The sequence below is a fragment of the Dama dama genome, chromosome 27 (assembly GCF_033118175.1).
Source record: "Dama dama isolate Ldn47 chromosome 27, ASM3311817v1, whole genome shotgun sequence".
In the NCBI taxonomy this organism is placed as follows: Eukaryota; Metazoa; Chordata; class Mammalia; order Artiodactyla; family Cervidae; genus Dama; species Dama dama.
Genome location: NC_083707.1, coordinates 60,004,987 through 60,026,964, shown reverse-complemented (window position 1 = coordinate 60,026,964; position 21,978 = coordinate 60,004,987). Strand labels below are relative to the sequence as shown.

Below are 21,978 nucleotides of genomic sequence, written 5' to 3'. Positions count from 1 at the left end.
GCTGCACCTTACAGCAAACATTTAGAGTATATATAAGTATACACAAGTGTGCGTGTGTGTGTGTGTGTGTGTTAACTTGATTGCAATTAGGTCCACGAGAAAGAAGAACAAGATTCGAAGGAGGCAGACGGAAGGGAATACCTATCTGTGGTCCAGGTGCTGTGAGGTTCGAAGATGAATGACTTCAGATGCACTCAGTTAACCACAAGAGCCTTCAGTGAATCTGGGCCCCTCTCCTTTTGAGAAGATTCAGATCTTTGTGGCTGGGTGGAGAAAACACCCCTGTTGCAGGCCCCACAGAGGAGGCAGGCACAGCAGAGAGGGATGGGAACACACTTTCCTCCCCGAGTTTTGCCCTTGAACTTGGTGAACACAGCTCTGCAAATCAGAAACATTTCTGAGGTTTCCAGGTTGTTTAGTTTTCCAACAAGTGTGCCAAGTGTGATGGCAATCTTCTTGGAGTCAAAAGTTTTCTTCCCTTGCTCATAACTCTGACTTGTTTATTGAGAGCTGATCTAGACTATTAAACAGTTGATATTCAGGAAAATACTGGTAAGACACAGCATTCATGGGAAAAAGTCAGTGCAAGTGGAAGAATTGGAAACTGGAGATTTTGGCATAGCCCTTTGAGTATCTGCAGAGATTTTAAAAAGGAAAGACATTAACTAAACTAAACAAACCCAAACAAATGACATATTAAAGTTAAAATACAAAAAGGTAGGATTATATTCACAGACCATTTGCTTTTCTTAAAAAGCAGGGTAGGTGCCACCCACATTATAGATATTTATTACTGAAAGTTTGGATTCTGGAAAGGATGAGGAAAACATCTTCCTGTTTACTTCTTATCTATAAACATGTTTCACAGCCTATTAAAAGCTTCTCAGCAGCAAAAAGACTTTTTAAACAATTTTTGTGAGGCAGCAAGTTTGATAGAATATGAGGTTAACTGAGTGTAAAAGACCAATAAAATAAATAAATGCTGAAAGATGGGGTAAAAGAAAGTGAAGGGAAGGATTACAAAACAAATGCGATAATTTCCATTTTTTACATGCTCTGAAACAAATCACAGAGGACATGAATTTCCATTCCTTGACAAAGAATCTATTAGTAAGATGATCTGGTCCTGGAACTTCCGGGCAGAAGTAGTTAATAGTTTTTTCAGTTTATTTTATTTGTATTACTCTAGTCCATTATATTATCTCTGGTATCAGTTTTGGAAATATACATTTTTTTCAGCAAATTGCCAGATTTTGAAATTTATTAGCATAGAGTTGAACATGGTAGGAGAATTGCATATGCATGTATATGCTAATCTATTTAAATTTCCACCCACATTAATTGTTGCTTACTTTATCATTTCTAAACTTGCGCTATTTCTATTTTTTCTTCATTTAATTTGTAAGGAACCCATTTTGCTTGTTTTTCCTCAAATATAAAGCTTTTGAATTTGTTGACCAATCGCTAATCTTTTTAGAGATTTCTCCCTCTCTTATTTTCTTCCTTTTCTTCATTTTAGATATTATATGATCTTTTTCTAGCTTCCAAATTCAAATGGTTATATTTTCTCTTTCAACCTTTCTTGAATAACAGTAAGAGCTCTTAAAACTTCAGAGTTTGTTTTTGGGTAAAATTGTGGTGAAATGTTTTAAGTTTTAATATGTGTGGTTCAGATTTCTATTCCTTCTCAACAGTTGTATTTTTATGGTAACATAGCAAGAAGCATATTTGTTGTCAGATAGTGGAGTATTTTTCATGTAAACTTTTTTCTTATTTGCATTAATTGTTGTTGTAAGAGAATATGACCTGTACAATTTGTGCTACCTGGAATTGATTGAAATTATCTTTTTTTCTTACTACATATGTAGCTATCTGTGTGTGCATGTATACATACATGCATGTACAGGGGTATATATATATATACACATATGTATGCGTGTGTCCTACGGATGCCCATGCACTTACATTTTTAAACAAATTCAGTTTTTAAGTCAAACTTAAGCAAATACATCAGTCAAATAAATCCTTCCTAGACTTCTCCCTTGGTTCTACAGTATCTTCTTCCTTCTCAGTGGCAAACACACGCAAGTTTCTACCAGCCCTGGGAACTTCTCTCAGAAACGCCACTGCTTCCAGCTGGCTCTGACTTATCCTTACCTGCACTGATGAATGTCTGCAAGTGGTAGCTTCACTCACTGTCTCCAGTATCGCACTGCTGAGCCCTGCTTAACTTCCTTAAAATTCAAACCTGTATAAAGTACATGTGTTTACTGTACTGCACGGGCAACTATACTCGATATGTTGTAATAAACTATAACGCAGAAGAATGAAAAAAACAAAGAATATAGATATATACATACTAAGTATAAGCAAATCACTTGGATATACACTTGAAACTAGTACGATATTGTAAACCAACTACACTGTAATTAAAAGAAAAGGAAATGCTTCCCTGGTGGCCCAGTGGTTAAGACATCGAGCTTCCAAAGCAAGGGTCACGCCTTCGATCCCTGGTCAAAGAACTAGGATCCCACATGCCGCCTGGTGTGATAAAAAAAAAAAAATTTTTTTTTTTTTGTAAGAAAAAGAAAAAAAACAGATCTTTAAACATTTATGGAAGACCCACTCTGAGGTAGGTGTAGAGGTGTGACCTTTGAGACTGAAGTCCTTTAAGAGCTTGCGGTGAGTTTGAGTCCCATCAAGTTCACATCAAGGTCCTTTCACTTGGTTTGGCAGAAGCCAGCTTGACACCAAGGCTAGTTAGGAAGGCTGTATGACAAAGTCAGAGGAATGGCTTCTCTGAGTAGAGGCGTTACTGCACCCTTCCCTTCTTTCATCTTTGCCCCGAGAGTCGGGTTGGGAAAGCCTGACAGCTTTGAGCAACTCTGGCCTCGAGGGCAGAAGCGTGTGGGGCAGAACTCGTCTCCACAAAGCTGGAAGGGGGTCCACCCATGAAGCTGCTGAAAACGTTTGTGTCTGCAGCGAGGTGTAGTTGGCACCCAGGGAAGGAGAGTCAGAAGTCTGGCTGATAATTGGTTGGGTCTTCCACCCAGGGTGAGGGACGCCGTCCTTTGTGATACACTCTGGACCCCCAGCCTTGTGTGTGTCAGAGATAATATTGGGGGCCTCATCTTGGTCCCTCTCAGCCCCCATGGATACCTTGCAACCACATGAGAGGTCCTGGGTCAGAACTGCCTGATGTAACCACTTCCGGATTCCTGACCCCCACGAAGTATTGGGGATAATATTTTTTTTTTTCCCAGTGGGTTTTGTCATACATTGACATGAATCAGCAATAGATTTACACATATTCCCCATCTCGATCCCCCCTCCCACCTCCCTCTCCACCCGATTCCTCTGGGTCTTCCCAGTGCACCAGGCCCGAGCACTTGTCTCATGCATCCCACCTGGGCTGGTGATCTGTTTCACCATAGATAATATACATGCTGTTCTTTCGCAACATCCCACCCTCACCTTCTCCCACAGAGTTCAAAAGTCTGTTCTGTATTTCTGTGTCTCTTTTTCTGTTTTGCATAAAGGGTTGTCGTTACCATCTTTTCTAAATTCCATATATATATGTTAGTATGCTGTAATGTTCTTTATCTTTCTGGCTTACTTCACTCTGTATAAGGGGCTCCAGTTTCATCCATCTCATTAGAACTGGTTCAAATGAATTCTTTTTAACGGCTGAGTAATATTCCATGGTGTATATGTACCACAGCTTCCTTATCCATTCATCTGCTGATGGGCATCTAGGTTGCTTCCATGTCCTGGCTATTATAAACAGTGCTGTGATGAACATTGGGGTGCACGTGTCTCTTTCAGATCTGGTTTCCTCAGTGTGTATGCCCAGATAATATATCTTTTAAGTTGCTAAATCTGGGAATAATTTGTTACAGCAATTCACAACTGTTACAGTGCAATAGGGTTTTGCAAAGAGGTGCAATGAGGGTTAAAGAAAGGAGCCATCACGTCCCCGTGGGAGGACAGTCAAAGCCTCCAATGAAGGGGCAGGGCATCTGAGATGGGCCTTGCAGAGAACTGGGCATGGAGGAGAAGAGAAATAATATTTTGGGAGACAGAACAAGGAGCTGGAAATGTCAAGGTTGTATTCAGGAAATAGGGATGGGGTCAGTGACCTGCGTCTTTGAGGAGAGTCAGAACCTGGTGGGAGATGAGTCAGGAGGGGTGCTGGCCACAAAGAAAGCCCCTGTGCACTTCCTCTTTCTCACCCAAGCCCTGAAGGACAGTCATTTTGCACGATGTGGTCCTTGAGCCTCTTCTCTTTCCTTATGGAGTTTCATGGTGACCTCATTCACACCAGTTTCTACCTCGGTTGTTTTAAAATCTAACCAGTCCAAGCCTCAGTGAATCAGTCTCACATCTCCAATTGCTTCCTGATTTTTTCCACCCAAATGAAACGTTTCCAGCATCTCAAATATCTTTGACTCTTAAATCTATCTTCCTCTCTCGCCATCCTCCTTAACTGACTGCCTACCAAACTGAATCTACGACTCCAGACATCCTCAGATCAAACCCCAAAGTGCTTTCCTAGCCTGCTCTTCCATCTCCTACATACAGCCTACATGTACCCAACTACCAGCTAGCAAGTGTTTGAGCTCCATAGCACGGTGGCATCAACCTGCGGGGAAATGCGGAGATGAATCAGAGGTGGGTGAACCAAGCAGCTGGCTGAGGATAATTTCATAGGATAATTAGTTTTAGTTAAATGTAATCTCCAAGGACACCTTTAATTTTCTCAACTCTCTGCTTCTGCCTCCTCTGATGCACCTGTGTACACAATGCAAATTGGGCCTTAAATGGTTCTTGAACAAACTTGAAGAGATAAGCGAACATAAATGTCATTACTAAATGGCAAAATAAAAGGTGTCTATTTCCCGGCTGGCTTCAGGGACACGTGACCTGTGCCCCACACTCTGCAGAATACAAAGCTTGGCATAATGCTCTCCTGTCACCATCTCAAAATTCTTAATGATTCTGGGGCAGGGGCCCATGTTTTTGTTTAGTCTTGAGCCCTACAAATTGCATAGGAGGTACTGATAGCAAGTGACAATGTTTGATTATTCATTTATGTTATTTTTGTTCTGTTGTTGAAAAAGAATTTAAGGCAGCATAAAAGATGACTCAGATGGAGGAAGATAAGTGTCTTTTTAATGAAGCAAAGGAAAAATAAAGTTAGGAAGTTAAAATGGAGCTGGACTTAGTTTATTACATTAAAACCAAGATAAACATTCGCCTGCTAGAAGTTGCTCACAAATAAGGTGTTAAGACTTTCTGGCAGCCACTGTGGGCTGGGAGGAGGGACAGGTTGTGAGGAGCATGGTGTTCAGGGTCAGCGGCTAGGAAGAAGCACAGATACCCCAAGAGGAGACCAGAGGGTGTCCCTCGGGGCTCAGCTGGTACCCAATCTGCCTGTAATGCGGGAGACCCTGGTTCGATTCCTGGGTCGGGAAGATCCCCTGAAGAAGGGATAGGCTACCCACTCCAGTATTCTGGCCTGGAGAATCCTATGGACAGAGGGGCCTGGTGGGCTACAGTCCATGGGGTCGCAGAGAGTCAGACACTCCTGAGCGACTCTCCCACTCACAGGAGACCGTAGAGGACCTGGTCAAGGAACTCGATCCCATGTGCCGCCACTGAGAGGTCACGGGCCACACCTAAAGGTCCTGCTGCTGCAGCTGAAGGTCCTGAACGTTGCAATGAAGATCCAAGTCCTGCAACTAAGACTCCGTGCAGGCAAAGGCGTCTTTTTTTTTTTAAATTGATTTGGAAATAACCCTAAATCCCACTCTGACTGAACTGGAATAACTGGGTTGTAACAGATTTGTAAAGAAACTACATAGAGAAAATCCCCTGACAGGGGATGTAGGGAGCATGAGACTCTGCAAGGAACAAAAGAAACTCCTGTTGGGTCATTTTTGAACATTTATTAAGCACTGACTGTGTGCACGGCTTGGGCTCTCTGTTCCTCACGATGGTGAGGGATGAATGTATGACGGGGTGGACGAGGGGAACAAACAGCCGTTCCCGGGCTGAGGGACCTACTGATGTTGTGCCTGTTAAATAGCTTCAGTTGTGTCGGCGACCCCATGGACTGTGGCCCGCCAGGCTCCTCTGTCCTGAAGTGGGTTGCGTGCCCTCCCCCAGGGGATCTTCCCAACCCAGGGATCGAACCTGCCTTTCTTACATCTCCTGCACTGGCAGGCAAGTTCTTGACCTCTAGCGCCACCTGGGAAACCTGGGTCTTAAGAGTTGCTGCTGTCGAGCGGCAGAGTCGTATGCGACTCTGGGTCATCCCAGGGACTGCAGCGTGCCAGGCCTCCCTGTCCCTCCACTGGAGGAGGGAATGGAAACCACCCCAGTTATACTTGCCACGAAAATCTCATGAACTATCGTCAGAGTGCGTGCTGTCAAAGCCAAGTTCACGTGCCTGACTCAGAGGCCAGACAAACCAAAACCTTGGAGCAGAAAAGGTTTACTGCAGGGTCAAGCAAAGAGGACGGATGGCTTAAGCTCAAAAGCCCAACGCCCTGAGGGGCTGGGGGAGAAACTCTTACAGGCAAAACCTGGGGTGAGGGCTGCACGGTGTCTGACTTTCTTCTGACTGGTTGGTGGTGAGGTTACCGGCAGGCATTCAGGCACTCGTTGCTCGGCCTGAGGTCACCAGCCTCCACTGGGTGGGGGCCTGAGTGCCAGGGGAGGCTCAAAGTTATTGTTGTGTACGTGCCTTCTGGAGGATCCGGGACCTGCCCCACTGCTGCCTACTGTTTCCTGATTGTTCCTCCTTTGTTTCTGCATTCCCTCACTTCCTGAATCAGCCTTTTGGAACTCTGGAAGGTGTAGGAGGCTGAATGAAGCCAGCCTATTTTCTATAAACAGGAAACAGGGGAATGTGGAAAAGATTTGTATCTGGAGGGCTTCAAGGATTTCAAGCACAGAAGGTAAAAATGAGTCTAGTTGGAGAAATCTGAATGAGCTTTAAAGGGACAGGGGTCAGGGTGAGAAGCAGCAACGTAAATAGTCTTCAATTCAGTTCAGTTCAGTCGCTCAGTCGTGTCTGACTCTTTGTGACCCCATGGACTGTAGCACGCCAGGCCTCCCTGTCCATCGCCAACTCCCGGAGCTCAAACTCATGTCCGTCGAGTCAGTGATGCCATCCAACCATCTCATCCTCTGTTGTCCCCTTCTCCTCCTGCCTTCAATCTTTCCCAGCATCAGGGTCTTTTCAAATGAGTCGGTTCTGGTTCTTTCCATCAGGTGGCCAAAGTATTGGAGTTTCAACTTCAGCATCAGTCCTTCCAATGAACCAGGACTGATCTTCTTTAGGATGGACTGGTTGGATCTCCTTGCAGTCCAAGGGACTCTCAAGAGTCTTCTCCAACACCACAGTTCAAAAGCATCAATTCTTTGGTGCTCAGCTTTCTTTATAGTCCAACTCTCACTTCCATACATGACCACTGGAAAAACCATAGCCTTGATTAGACGGACTTTTGTTGGCCAAGTAATGTCTCTGCTTTTTAATATGCTGTCTAGGCTGGTCATAACTTTTCTTCCAAGGAGCAAGTGTCTTTTAATTTCATGGGTGTAGTCACCATCTGCAGTGATTTTGGAGCACCCCAAAATAAAGTCAGTCCCTGTTTCCACTGTTTCCCCATCTATTTGCCATGAAGGGATGGGACCAGATGCCATGATCTTAGTTTTCTGAATGTCAACCTTTAAGCCAATTTTTCCACTCTCCTCTTTCACTTTCATCAAGAGGCTCTTTTGTTCTTCACTTTCTGCCATAAGGGTGGTGTCATCTGCATATCTGGGGTTATTACTATTTCTCCCAGCAATCTTGATTCCAGCTTGTGCTTCATCCAGCCTGGCATTTCGCATGATATACTCTGCATATAAGGGGGGGTCAGAATGTTACCAAAATCGTGACTCTCTGTGCACCAATACCAAGCAGAAATACAGAGAAAGAGTGGCTTTATTACTTTGCCAAAGTGGAAACACAGTTAGCTAGCACCTCAAGAACTTTGCCCCCTCCCTAGTGAGTAGAAAGAAGTTACATAGTCAGGCAGGGGTATGTGATAAGGATCAAGACAGTAACAGTCTCCATTTCTTCTTCTGTAAAGTTTCAAAAAGGTGGGGTTGCTGACAAGCTTCCCAGGTGGCGCTAGTGGTAAAGAACCGGCCTGCCAATGCAGGAGACATAAGAGAGGTGGATTTGACCCCCTGGGTCGGATAGACCCCCCTTGGTGGAGGACATGGCGACCGACTCCAGAATTCTTGCCTGGAGAATCCCATGGACAGAGGAGCCTGGAGGGCTAGTCCATACCGTTGGGAAGAGTCGGACACGACTTGGCGACTGAACAACAAAGGCATGCTTTCCTCCAGCAACCCTCCCAGCACACTGCACCCCCTGGGAAGAGAGGGAGGGAACAGCAGAGGAAATACATCGAAGCAAGAAGAGGCAGGAAGCAGGTGAAGAACGTCCTGTTTGGCATCATCCTGCACTGACCTCTAAAGGTCTGACCTTGGGAGACGCCATCGCTCCTCCTGACCACTAGAGGGAGCGCTGACTTGGTCCTCCGGCTCCAGGAGCAGAGAAAGACGTTTGGTTCCTTTGAGTTTGAATGGTTGGGGCAGGAGGGGACCAGAACCTGCGGGAAGAAGAGGCTGGGGGGCCGGGTCTGGGCCTGTGGCGGGGGCAGGGGCACCAGACCAGCCCCGGGGGGGCGCAGGCGAGGACAGAGGAGCGAGTCCTGGGGGTCTGGGCCGGCTCTGGGCCCACAGGGCAAGGCCCTGGATCCAGACCTGGGCCTTGGGAAAGGGTGGTGGGCCTTCTCCGCTCCCTTCTTCCTCCCGCCTCACTTTTGCAGTAGCTGCAGCTGCAGCAGCAGGCTTAGCGGCCACATGTGAGGAGGAGCCAGATGGGTGCGGGAACTCTGCAGCCTGAGAGAAGAGGAGACGGGAAGGAGGTGGGACCGGCCGGCGAGGGGAGGGCGCGCGTGGAGGGAGCGCGCGCAGGGCCGGGGCTGGGGGGCGCGGGGCGGGTTAGGTTTAGGGTTAGGGTTTTGCTGGCCGATCCACTGTGGCCGCTCCAGCCCGCCGGCAGTGAGGAGTGTCCCACGTCGATGGCACGAGGACCGGGGTCCGGTTTATGATGACTTCCCTCTGCCGTGCCTGTAGCAGACACATCAGTGACTCCCTGGAGGGAGTGACGATCCTACTCAACCCCAGCCCGTAAACAGGACGTCCCCGTATCTGCCTGCAGTGCAGGAGACCCGGGTTCAATCCCCAGGTTGGGAAGATCCCCTGGAGAAGGGAATGGAAACCTTCCCCAGGATTCTTGCCTGGGGAATCCCATGGACAGAGGAGTCTGGTGGGCTACAGTCCATGGGGGTAGCAAAGGGTCGGACACGACTGAGCAACTAACATACAACCTGTAAATATGAGGAGAAAGCAGCAGATACTGCGGGTGAGGAGGGGGTCCAGAGGCCCGTGTTGTTATTGTCAGCTGGCACTCAGCCAGGACACTGAAATGGCCATTATCCAGATACATTGGCTGCTGCCTGTAGCTGTTGACTATCACCCCTGCTAACGGCCATGTAATTCTAGCCAGCAGTTTTGGAATGTGTATTGTACATATTAAAGATGAGGTTAAGCAAAAAGATGGCTTTGTTCAACCCATTTCCACTTTTAGAAAAGCAGAGTCTGGATATGGTTCCTATGAAATCTTTTGGAGTTTCCAGGATACTCCGCAGTCATTTCGTTCCAGATGAGGCCTCCTAGTCCACAGATAATACCTAGTTCTACATAAGTAAAGATCAGACAGTGTTTCAAATATAGCAGCTCTCTCAGACAACACCTTACTGGTGTAGTTAGTCTGTTGAGATTGGTTTACGTAGACCCCCTAAATAAAAATCAGTCCTGAAATGTGCACTGTCTAACAATCTTTAACGATCAACTGTCTTAGACTATATGTACTTGAAGACTGTTTTCTGCACGTTTAAAAAGACTGTATACTTTAAGGTGGCGAGAATCACACAAGGGAAAAGTAAATTTGCAAATTCAGAAGGAAACACTCACTTTCTCCTGGGTGTTTCTCCTTCCCTCTCAGTAGAACGCCTCACTCTGACACTTCTGGTTGCCAAACGTGTGGCCTTTTGTCCTCCAAGACAAGTAATTCTCTGTGACATCAGCTGAGCATCCTATAGTTTAGCTCAGTTCTGACATATCTACCTGAAGATAATGTCAGATCCCCGAAGTGATGGGATTCAGTCCTAGGGGACTGCACCCCCTCCCAACTTCAGAAGCCAAACGCAGGCCCAGATTGTTGCCTGTGCTTCCGACCCTGCGGCTACAAGTCAGAGATTCCCTCCTTGGGTTTGATTCATTTGCTAGAGCAACTCACAGAACTCAGGGACACCGTTTACTCACTGTTTACCAGTTTATTATAAAAGAATAGAGAAAAGGAAACGGACATTCAAATGGAAGACGCACAGAGGACAAGGCATGAGGGAAGGGGCGGAGCGTCCACGCCCCCTCCAGGCCCGCCCCTCTCCACGTGCTCACCAGCTCGCAAGCTCTCTGAACCCTGCGCTTTGGGGGATTGTGCGGAGGATTCATCACACAGGCATGATCCATCCATAACGGCATTTCCAGCCTCTCTCCCAAAGTTCTTTGGGGTACAAGGAGTAGGACTGAAAATTCCAGGCTTCTGATCGTGTCTTGGTCTTTCTGATAACCAGCCCTAATCCAGGAGCCCACCCAGGCCATCTCATTAGAACAAAAGACACTTCTGTCACCGTGATGTCAGAAACCAGCACCGAAAGACCAAATGTTAGACCACAAGATGTTCCCGACGTTCGTATCACTTGGCAGCTCTGTGCCAGGAACTAGGGGCAGAGACCAATATATACCTTTCCCTGGTATTTCATCCAAGTCAATTTGGTTTAATCAGTGATTAGGAAGGATGATGATGTGTTTGGTTCGACATGCCTCTTCTGGTTATTTACAGCACATGAAAGCTGTCTGAATGTGGCTCCTACCTCACTGTTTTGAAACAACGTTAGGTATAATTTATGCACCATAAAATCCGCTTGTTTTAAGTGTACAGCTATCACCATAGTTCAGTTTCAAGATGCGATTTTAATATGTAAAACTCAGCCATGTTAAACAAAAACCTCACCCTCACTGTTGGTCTGGATTGGGATCTTTAGGGGCAGTCAGCACCCGGGAGGGTCTGCTCGTTTCCCTGTGCTAGTTTCATCTCTGCCTCCCTCTTAGAACGTCAGGCGCTCAGGGAACAAGCTGAAATATAATCTCTGCCCTCAAAGATCAGGAAGACAGTCATGAAAAGGGATAAAAAAAGATTATCGCATTGTTTGTGGAAGTATCTTCCTGATAGAAAGGCTGTCCTGGGAATCACGGGACCACATTTATCTCAGCCCCACCTCATGTTCTCGGAGATTTAAGGGTTCAGCTCAATAAACATTTATTGGATATCTGTACTTGATGCTATGGGTACAAAGATGAACAACTCATCCCTGCCTGGATTTTAGCAGTGGTAATTCAGCCTCAGGTGACTAAGCATCAGTGTTATTTGTTTGACCTTGTAACCCAGTCCCAGTATTTCAACCTCCACCCAGGGGAGTGGGGTGGCGGGCAGGTTACAGCCCCCTTCCTGCACCCCGTCTGATAACAGGAAATCTTTGCTCAGATCCCTCCTCAAAAGCATCTTCTCGGGGGCCCCTTGTGGCTGCCAAACTAAAATTTCAGCTTTCACCCAAAGAAAATCTCCATGCCCCTCTTCTCGCTTGATTCCCTCCTGCTTTTCACTCCCCAGTACATTATTTCTTGTACTCGTTTATTATCTTGTGTGTTCTCGGCTTCCTCCATCAGAATGTAAGTTCTGTGAGGGTAGGGGTTTGGGTCTGTTTCCTTCTGTGTCTTGACGTGAGGGCTGGGGCTCTGGGTACAAAGGCCATCCACCAGGAACATCTGTTAGTGAACCCGGGAATGTCTGATTCTTACCTGACTCCCCAGAGCCAGGGCCTCATCCTGATAACCGCGGATCTTCAAGGCCTGGGATCTTGAAGACCCTGATCACATCTCACTCCCACACATGGGCAATGCCTCAGTCTGGGGTGTGATGCCTTCCTGAAGCTTCGACCACGCTGCCTGCCGGCTTCTGGCTCTGAACCCTGCCTGCTCCGAGCTGGTTTGCTCCTGCAAGCGTCTCACTGAAGAATCCTCTCTGACATGTAGTTGCCTGTGTCTCCCCTGCCCTGGCGCTGGCCCCCAACTAATCTTAAGACCGGCCTATCCCAGTCTGCCCATGGTTAATTAACCCTCCCTGCATGACGGCTCTGCGAGGTTGGACAGGAGGCAGAACACCCAGGATGCGGCGTGAATCCAAAGACCAGCCGCTGGGAATGCATGAGGAAGGGTGGGAGAGTTTACTGTACAATGGGCTGAAGGCTTGAATCCTCCCAAAGGATTGTTTGGAAAGCAGCTGAAAAGAAAGATTTCAAACATTTTGGAAGAATTACCCACCCCTGAAAGTAGCTTCTTCAACATGGCCTTTAATGTCGCTTTTGTATAACGATAATATTTCTGGGCTGAATTTTTCCAGTAAAATCTTGCTGTGTTGTCACTCACCATCCTATTCGAAGCTGCTGGTTAGCAGAGCTTTCAATATGCTCATTAGCATCTCATTAAAGAGACAAAAACAAGGACAAAAAAAATGTGTTTTCAGGCTCCTAAAGTTGAGCCTGGAAATAAAGACTCCTGAAGCTTTCTACAGTGAGAATATACGTCTGCTCTTAGAACAGACACAACGCTTTCACTCCTGCCAGGTGTACAACAGAGGATATAACTTCAGGGAACAAAAGGACGTGGGTCAGCCGGGCGAACGTTTTAATTGGGATCCTAGAGCGGCCTGACACCGGTGAAGCTTTATGCTTCTCGGTGACCGATTTCTGCACGTGCTGAGTGACCGTACATTTGGAAACACTATTAACAGATTTTATTTGAGTGACAAGACAAGCAGGGTCTGTTAAGCGCATTGTAAATTTTAGTAGGTCACATAGGGTGCTTCGCAGGCTGTCCATTTCACCATCTTGGCAGAAGCACTTCAATGAGATGTGGGAGAGGTCCTTGCCCGCTGGGCAAGACAGTAGGACACAGAGACAGCTCCATTCCAGCAGCCGGCAAATCCAGCAAGCCGGCTTCGCTGGAGGACTAGGGAGCACCCCGCTGAAGCCTGGTGAGGGAGATCTAGGAAAGCTGGCAGGCTTCACTTTACCAGAGTCACGGAATAGACTTCGGGATTTCCAGGCTGTGTAGACGTCTCTCCCAGCGACCTTCCTCCTCCGTTCTCCTATTCTGAAATCAACATCAGAGGCACTCCTCGATTTTCTTAGAGGAACTAGACATGCGAAGCTTGTCCCTAAGGTAGGAGTTAGGTTTCGAGGTGGAGAAATAGGGCGGACCCCCAGGCCCCAGGTCCCGCTGCTTCCTACGGCCCTAGGACGTGCCCCTCCCGCTACCCCCGCCCCGAATCCTGGGGAGCCAGGTGGCGGGTGTCATTCCGGCTTCTGTGGCCGCACCCTCTCCTCCACCAAAGAAAGAGCCCGCCCTGCCTGGGCCACAGGAACCCGCAGGGGCGGCCGGAGAGGACCAGCACCGACGCGGATCCCGACGCGCAGCTTCTGGAAACGTGACGGTCTCCCGCCCCGCGCGGACCGGCCCCCGCCGCCTCGCCCCGCCCCGGCCCGCCCCCGCCGGCGGAGCCCGGCCTCCTTCACACCTGACTCGGGCCAGCCCGGGTCCCGCGCGCGCAGAGAAGGGACCACGACGCGTCCCCGCCGAGGTTGGGCCCCTGGGGTGCGGCGCGGGAGGGCGGGCAGCTCTTCAGCCCGGGGGTGGTCGGCGATTCCGGACAGACGGACGGTGCGGACCCGCGGGGGGTGGGGCCGCCGGGGAGGGGCGGCGCCGCGGGGAGCGAGCCGGCCTCCGGGTGTTGGAGCCCGGGCGGGGACGCCACACGCTCCGGCTCGGAGCCGAGCGCTGGCGGCGGTGTCCGGCCCGGAGCGCGGAGGACGGCCCGGCAGGTGGGGCGCCTCCCGAGGGGCCGTGCCGGGAGCGGGGGCTGCGGGCACCGCCGCCGCGCCCCCCGCGCCCGCCCCGCACTCGGGGCGCGCGTCCGGCCGAGCGGGGGGCGGGCGCGCGGGGACCCCGGCGATGCTGCCGCCGCCGCCGCCTCTGAGGGAGCTCCCGAGCCCGCCGCGGGGAGAGGTCGGTGAGTTTCGGTTCGTTCCTCCGCTCTGTCCCTCCGGGGTCGCGGGCGGTGAGGGGAGCGCCAGGGGATGTCTGCTCCCTCTCAGCGGCCGCCCCCGGAGCTGGGCCAGCGGGAGCGGGGAGGCGCCTCCGGGGACGCGGTGGGGACGCCTTCTGGACCCTGGAGTGGGGGGCAGAGCCGCGGGGCGCCGGGGAGGTGGCCCCCGGAGTGCGCTTCTCCGAGCGCGGGCGGAGTCGGGCCAGCAGCCGGGGCGGGGAGCGGCGCGCCCGGCGGCTCCGCTGAGTCCTCGGATGCCCTCTGGAGCCCTGGTCCCGGGAGCTGATCTCGGGCCCGCGCCGCGCGGCCCTGGAGTGCACGTGCCTGTGCGCGCGCCCGGGCTGCGCCCTGACCCCGCGCCCCCCGGGGATGCGCCCCTGGGGCGTCTTTGTCGAGCGCCTTGCCAGCCCCCTGAAGTTGTCCCTGCGGATTCGACCCCACCCGGGAAGAGAGGCGGCGGGGGAAGGCCAGATGTTAGGGGTCTTTTGTGCTGACCCCGCGCCCGGAGCGCTCGCTCCGGGAAGGGCGGCTGCATGACAAAGGCGGCCGGACCCGCGGGGCGCTGCTCTGGAGGCGGCCGGCGCCCCTCCCGCCGAGGGTGGGCGTGGGGCGGGGAGCGCCGCCCGGGGTGGAGAGAGGAGAGAACCAGAGCGAGCAGTGGGACAGTGACCTGGGGAGGCTGTGGGCCCGGCGCGGGGAAGGATGCTCGCGGCCGCGGCGCTGGTGTCGGCCTGGGCGGGGGGCGGCGCGCCCCGCGTAACCGGGCTCACCTAGGGTATTTTGCTCGTGCTCCACGATGCTGTTCTGCGCCTTCTCTTATTTTTCTTTCTGAGGGGTTATCGTTGCTAGTTGACGCTCTGTCCCCGGAGGATAACTTAGGGGCGGGGGAGACTGCAGAGGACCGAGGGGCGGTGGTCACTGACCCTGTAAAGACAATTACGACGCGCTACGCCCCCTCGGCGGCCCGGCCCGCCACGCCCCCGCCTCCTGCCCCGGCCCGGGGCCCCGCTCCGCCGCCCTGCCCGGGAGGACGCTTGCGTTTCTTTGCTGCGCGTGTCTAACCCTTCCTGCGTGTATTTCACTGCAGGCTGAACGAAGCTTGGGCTCACTTGTGCTTCCTGCTTGTCAGCCTCTTGCCTCCCAAACGCGTGCCATTTCCACTTGATGTCATCACGCAGAAGGGGGTGAGAGGGACTCGGGGACGGATGCAGGTAAACCCCGATAATCCGGGTAGGCGCCTGGGTGTCCCCGGGTCGTTTGGGTCAGCGGGGTCTGCAAGGGGGAGGCTTGGGTGGTTTCCGCGTCACACCATCCATTCCTGTCTGTGTGGAGGAGAGGGCACCGCCGAAACTCCTGGTCCAGAGAAAGAAATTGCAAATGACTTTAAACCTTCCTTTTGAAGAAGTCATTGAGGGCAGGCTGCCTTTTGAGTTGTATAAATTCCACCGGGTTCCCTTTAGGGAGGGCAATTTTGATGTAATCGGCAGTTGTATGGGAATGTGGGGTTTGAATATGTCTGCTTTCCTACCGGTAGAAATACATTTTGGCCTCAGTCTGTAAATGGAATATCATGTGTTGAAAAGGTATCATTGTAAGGCTGATTATAAATTTGACCAGTGCTCAGTTAGGGCATTGGTCACATGTAGTAACCTTCTTATGAAATGCTATCTCTTCCCCCATCTCTTCATTGTAAAAATATTTGCAACAGCAGGGGGGATATGCCAGCAGATAAGTTCCTGGGAGGTGGGTGGGAGGGCTGTTGGGAGAGCAGAAAGAGAAGGGGAAATGGAGCTTCAGTGAAGTTTCCGTTTATGTAGCCGTGAACCATTAGGCCCTCAGTCTGCGTTTTATCTTTAGGTTGTTGGTTCTTTTCCAAAAACCGTGGCCTGTTCTTTTCTTTCCAAGGATAGTTCTGTTTTGATGGCAGCATAACCAGACCTGGGGTTATCTTGATAAGGCTCTGTGAAAGCCTCACCTTCAGACGGCTCAGGACACCTTGGTGTGGGTATTGTGTCCTGGAGGGCACAGTACGGGCGTCCTCCATGAGAAGCAGGGAAGAAGAATGGATAGGAGTGGATCAAGATTTCTTCTGTAGGCGGAAGGGATGGCGAGGACCGGAGGCCTGTGTGCTGTCTCTTACACTGCAGTCCCCGCACGACATCTGTGGCACATTCTCCCCTCGCCTTTCCCTCACCCAAATCCCCCCCAAAATAGAATTTAAAAACCTCAAAGATCTGTCATTGCCCTCTAGGGTAGTTTTGTTTGGAAAGGTGACTTCAGAAGATGTCAGTGATGCTGGCATTTTTTTCTTCTGCTCACAGCATTCATGTGTCTCTGGGAAAAGTAGATGAGTTTCCAACCTGTCCCAGCTGAAACAGAGACCTACGCTTTGGAAAGATCAGAGGTGTAGTGGAGCTAGGGCAGAGGTATTTTGACAAGTGATTTTGGTGTCAGCAATAATGCAGGCTGTGTGCTCAAGAGGAAAAGCCACGTGATGGGATAATAAAGAGTGTAATAATGCAATAGAAACAAAGGGTGTGGCTTTTTTTTTAATAGAAAAAATAAATACCTCACAACATAAAATTCCACATGGGAAAAACAGCTGCCTGCACATGTAAACGCAAGTCCAAGAACAAAGAGCGCCATGGCTCAGGGTTGGCGTTCATGGTGGTTTTCAGCTGAGTCTGGTAATAATTCCTAGTCAAGCATCACCTTGATGTTTAACTTGTCCGTTTAAGTGCAAGCTCCCCGCTCCCAGATGTGGGCAGTGGTGCATTTTAGTTTTTTGGTTGGAGGAACCCTAGAGTTTATGAGACTGACTTTGGCCTGCAGAGCTGAGTTATTCCTACAGTGTTCACTTATTTCATTTGGGAGATGTTTATCAAGTACCTGATGGGTCCTGGGCTTGGTGACAGCTGTCAAGGGCCGGCCTGGGGTGGGGTGTGGAGATGCAAAAACGAACCACCTCCAGGGAGCTTTCGGGGTGACGAAGAGCTGCAGACCTGACTCTCAGCTCAGGGGATGTTAGAGAGGGGGGAACAGAGTGGGGTCCTGGGCCTCTGAGGAGGCTGCGCGTGTGGTCACTCAGCCTCTGTCTGAGTGTTTCTTCATGAGGGTGCTCACTGCTTCACACGAGACTGGGCCTGTGGTTGGAAGGGGACCTTTTCTTCATAGTGTTCCAGCGCCTCAACTGAATTCCGTGCGGATGGTTGAATCTCCCCCTTGTTGATGGCCTTTCTGTTTTCATCCCTTGCTCTCTCAGAGACTGTGAGCTGCCAGTCTGCACTGTTGGCACCCTCTTCATTTCAAGGTGTTAATTTGGGCCCTGCTGCACTTGAATTTTGAAGTAAATTCCGCTTTTCTGTCTTAGAAAATGGGTGGCAGGGGGACGGTGGCAGGTTTCGGTCTTTTTTAAGCAGTGAGGTACCAGCAAGATTGGTTGGGTCGTCCGGCCGTGACAGGTGACTTCCGGATCTCAGTGGCTGAACACGGCTTCTTTCCGTCCCACGCTGCATGTCCAGCACGCTCAGCAGCTGGGCCTGCTCTTGGTACTCACTTGACCCAGCATCACGGGGCGCGATCTTGATGGGGGTCTAGATGAAAGGTCCCTGCAACAGGGCTGGGAACCCTGGAGATCTCGCTCCAACCAGGACACGGTCTGACCCGGAAGTGACTTGACTCTGCTTCAGCAGACTCGTCCCGTGACCCCGTTTAACTGTAACCTGCTGCTCCTTGCACTGAACAGGGGGAAACGGTCTAGGTGAGCAGCACCAACGACCTTACACACGTGGCCCGGCCTCGTGTGTTCCTGCAGGGTCTCGGTGAGCGCGCTCAGAGTTACATGAGTGTGGACTGAATGAACAAAGGGGATGTCTCTTAAAGAATCTGATCTTACTCAAACCTACTTTTAGTAATATCTTGATGTTCTGTTTGCTAGTAGAATTGCACCTTGGTCATCAAATGCCAAAGTAACAATTGTTTTCTCTTTTTGCCCGCTCTGAGTCGTGATTTATTCTGACGTGATGGGCCAGGAGGTGTTCCCAAGGCCGGTTCCGGAAGGTTTCTGTGCTGAGTGTTATGTAACAGAGAGGTGTAGCTCACAGACTCCCTCTCCCTCCCCATCTGCCTCTTGTCTAAGCCTTCCTGAGCTTGTTTGGAGCAGCTGAGGGTCGAAAAAGAGCAAGAGTGGGCCTGGCGTCACCCAGGGCGGGGCTCCGGCAGCGAAGGCTGCAACAGAGAAGACCTCAAGGGGTGGGGGGCGTGTGGGGTAGCCGTGGGTCACCTCCAACTGCTTTGATATTTAGAAGAACGAATTTGGATAGGAGGCATTTCCTGGTCACAGGGCTGATAGAGCAACACAGGAGAGTTTTGGGACATTTAGACTCCCATCAGCGACCTCGCTGACTATGAGGATGGTGAGTTTTTAAGTCTCCCTGGCTCCACCTTCCTTAAAGACCGCTGGGCGCTGGGGAACGGGCCTTGTGAGGGGCTGCGGGCTAAGCAGCTGCTGGCGGTTGAGATTTTGCTGTGCGGAGTGCTGGTCCCTCAAGTATCTTTGCTGCAATAAAGGAGTTCATCAGTTAGAATGTCTAGGGTTTGACATGTCCCTTTAGCATAAGGAGACTTCCCTGGTGGCTCAGATGGTAAAAGCATCTGCCTACAATGCAGGAGACCTGGGTTCGATCCCTGGCTTGCGAAGATCCCCTGGAGAAGGAAATGGCAACCCACTCCAGTATTCTTGCCTGGAAAATCCCATGGACAGAGGAGCCTGGTAGGCTACAGTCCATGGGGTCGCCAAGAGTCGGACACGACTGAGCGACTTCACTTTAACTTTAGCGTGAGTATGGAACCGCATAAGATAGTGCTGCTTCTGGTCAGTGATCACGTGGCTGAGGTTGTCTTTACAGACAGCTTTCTGTAGATGTGCTGCTGTCCGTGAGTTGCAAAGAGTCGGATGTGACTGAACAAAAACGACTTTGCAGACTTAAGTGCTATGGTAAACTGGCCGCTGGCCCCTGACTCACAGTGACTTTCAGTGTTGACTGAAAGTCCAGAGGCTGCTTTCCAGTCCAGCTCCCTTGAGGGACAAAGGAGCACACCCACCGGGGCTCAGACGTGGAGATGAGAGGTGAGAAACCCGTGGGAGATCCAGGTGCACATTCACCCGAGACCCCCAGGACCCAGCAAAGGGCGAGGTGCAGAGTGAGTCGGGGGGGAGTGAAGCCCTGGGAACTGGTCTGGAAAGGTCTCTGGGAAGCTCTGAAATACATGTCTCTATCATGTTTGGCCTCTGAGTTCCTACTGTTTTACTTTCACCATGAAGTCAGCCATTCAGGCCGAAGACGCTGGTGGAGGGCACGTGGCTGCCAGAACGGTGGGTCTCTGTGTCGTGGAAGCTGGAAGGGAGGAGGTGCTGGGGTTTGGGACCCTTCTTCAGGGCTTTGGGAGCCGCACCGTGTATTCCAGGATGAAATAAGTACTTGTTATGTGGTTTAGGGTTTTCTTTTTCCAGTTGACTTACTGTCATTTTTAAGGACGGAGTCATCCTCTGTAGATGGGACTTGCATTTCCTTTGGGTAGTTATTGAGGCCTGGGATTTCCTGGTGGAGCCCTGATGTGTCTGCCGCGGCCTTGGAGCACATTCTTTGTGGACTTGTGTGTGTGTGTGTGTTGGGGTGGCAGGGCTGGGGGATGTCTGTGGTCTGCTGGGAGTGCAGGGCTGAGTGGAAAGGATGCCTTATTTTCCACTTGGTTTATAAATCCCTGCATGGGTGAAGCTCATTGCCACATCCTGCGTGGTAAAGGTTATTCTAACATCACATGGGATTCCTGGGGGAGCAGGCTTCAGGCAAGGAAGGGGATGATCAGATGCAGATGGGTTGCTGGTGGGACGAAGTCGTGATGAAATGGAATCTATGGACACTGTGTTCTGTGCTTGCCTTGTCTCTTTCTACAACCCCCACCCCCATCCCCATCTTATTCCTACCTACCAAGGGAAATATAACTTTTCTGCCTCACTTTCCGTTAATAAATCCAGATAACCACACATCATGTACTCCTCACTGAGGTTCTATAAGAACTGATGAGATTTTGGTAAAAGCTTTGAGAGATACTGTGTAAATATATGCCGTGCAAGTAGGGACCATGGTTATTGGCACTGGTGTTCTGCTTTTTAACAGATGAACTGGGCATCTTTAGTGACAATTCCCACATCTCCCTTGATTTCTCCCTCCTAGCTGAGAACTCTCACACCTGGCTTTCCCACCCGCAACTTCCTGTCCAACTTTGACTTGTGCTCTGCCTGGCTTGAAAACACCACATTAACTGGAATGGTTAGCCTACTAGTCCCCCAAAATACTTTTCATAGCCTATTTCTTAATTCTGGAATATTCTGTGGCCTGCAATGTCCTCTCCCACATGATACCCAGTCATTAAAGGTGACTCAGCTCTTAACTCTCCTAAAAAGTTTAACTCCATCATTTTAGTTCATAGTGATCCTTGACTTCCTCCAGCATTCTTTGGAAAAGTTGCCTGTCTCTCATTTCACTCAATATTCATTCATTCATTCTACAAAGGGCACTCTGAAGTGTCTTTTTCTTTCTGTTTAATTGCAGAGAATAGAAGCCCGCTCAAGCTGGTTTATATAATGGGAGATGTGCTGAAAAGATGTCCCAGGGTGTCTTTTGTCATCAGACTACATATCACAAGTCATTGCTCGGCTGGGGGAGAAGGGTTAGGGGTACAGTTCTTTCCAAGGGGTCTGTGGGCTGGCACGTGCAGAGATGGAGACAGCAGAATCTCAGTTCTCTTATAATTTCCTTTAAGATGCAGACTAGATGAAGTTTGACCCTATTTTGTATTGCCCACCATGTTTGCACAAAGTAAGGGCTCAATAAATATAAATCATTGGTAACAGAGAAACGACTTTGACTTACTGGGATAAGGGAGTTGTAGATGCTTTTGGCCTGTAGAATTAAAGGAAGTTAAGAAGAGGGACCCTCATTTTTAAGCGCTTCCCCGGCCAGCACTGACAATGAGGAAGTGTTGGGTTGGGTTAGAACTGCCAGCATGCAGTGTGTGCGTCCCAGTGGTCGGGAGGTGAACATTCTCACAGAGAGTCATCATTCTAACAAAATGAATTGTCGTTGGTGGCCTGTTTTTCAACTTGAATTGGCCTGTTTCTTGCAAAACAACAATAAAACAAACCAAAACCCCCTCTTCTTGGTGACGTACAGTCATAAGCGTTAGACCTCAACACCCTCGCAGGCTGGCCCACAGCCTCAAGGAGGAGACTGGGTTTGGGTTTGACACGAGTGGGTGACCCTTGCCCACAGCTGGCTACTCCACCTGCCTCCTGGTTCACTTGTGGCCATAAGTGCCTTTGGGAGAAGCGTCTGGTTTCCTTCACCTCTTTAGATTTTGGAATACTCATTCACATGATAGGAGTGCTTGATCATTATGGATAGTGTTATTGTGAAAGAGGAAATGTGTTCAGCTGCTTGGAGAAAATGGCCAGGAATACATTAACATTAACATAGTGTTCTCCGTTTGACGGATAATGAATGGAATGGAGATAAATGTCTCAAAACCAAAGTGCTTAGTGTGATGTTCTTCTGCAGTTGTGTTGC

At 50.1% G+C, this 21,978-nt stretch overlaps 1 protein-coding gene across 6 annotated transcripts in view; it reads left to right on the top strand.

Annotated features, from left to right (window-relative positions):
* The first annotated feature begins 13,788 nt into the window (after positions 1-13,788).
* Positions 13,789-21,978, top strand: part of RNF152 (ring finger protein 152) — a 76,898-nt gene continuing 68,708 nt past the window's right edge. The window contains exons 1-3 of one of the 6 annotated variants that reach the window (XR_009690783.1): positions 13,789-13,885; positions 15,438-15,561; positions 16,256-18,557. The gene's annotated coding sequence lies outside the window, so the exon portion shown is untranslated. Of the gene's footprint in view, positions 13,886-14,226; positions 14,315-15,437; positions 15,581-16,255; positions 18,558-21,978 lie in introns of those variants that run through there. The other 5 variants (XR_009690784.1, XM_061130877.1, XM_061130880.1 and 2 more) reach the window with 5 other exon arrangements.